We start from the raw sequence: 708 nt of genomic DNA, 5'->3' as shown, positions 1-708 counted from the left end.
AGGGCAAGGCAGCCCGGGCCCCCGCTCGGGCCGGTGTGGGGAAGGTGCTGACAGCGGCCGGGCCCCTGAGGCACACGGGGCTGAGGAGGAGCAGTTGTGAAAGAGCTGTTTCACCGTTAGCGCTTTCTGACTGGGCTTTGCTTTCTCCTTCGCCTACCCCGAGTGGTTTAACGTACCAACTGGCCGTCTCCGGGTTTTTTTCTCGAGTGAGTTTAAGACTGTTGGAGTTGGCAGGGTAACTGCAGCATGTAGGTACAGGCAGTAGGTACATCTGCTAAAAGCAGGTCAGACCCCAATTAAATATCAGCCAAGATCCTTACAGTGGTAGCGGAGTGAAAGGCTCCAGCTGAAGTTGCTTGCAGCTGTGCATAGCAGGACATTTGGCTATTCAAAGAGTAGTCTACTTGAAGCTTAGTTTTTCACGCGAGAGGCAAGGAAGGAAGGCTGGAAGAGTTGACAAAAATAGCACCAACAGACTAGTTTCCCACTTCGGCATCTATTTCAATAAATTTCTCTCAAACTTGTGAGTTCTAGTTTCAGCATGAGCACATCTTTGTCTAGAGAGTCTCTCTGATGTAAAGTCAGTGAGTCCGAGGACAGCAGTTTTACACAGAACACAGAGGTGTTGCCTGAAAAAAAAGAAGAAAAACCACACTACCTTGTCTCCCCGTGCAAGGTAAAAATGTTAGAATGAAAAATGCTGTGGAG

This window comes from Antrostomus carolinensis, unplaced genomic scaffold (assembly GCF_000700745.2).
Source record: "Antrostomus carolinensis isolate BGI_N321 unplaced genomic scaffold, ASM70074v2 scaffold14364, whole genome shotgun sequence".
NCBI classification, from domain to species: Eukaryota; Metazoa; Chordata; class Aves; order Caprimulgiformes; family Caprimulgidae; genus Antrostomus; species Antrostomus carolinensis.
Note: the sequence above shows the minus strand (reverse complement) of the source record.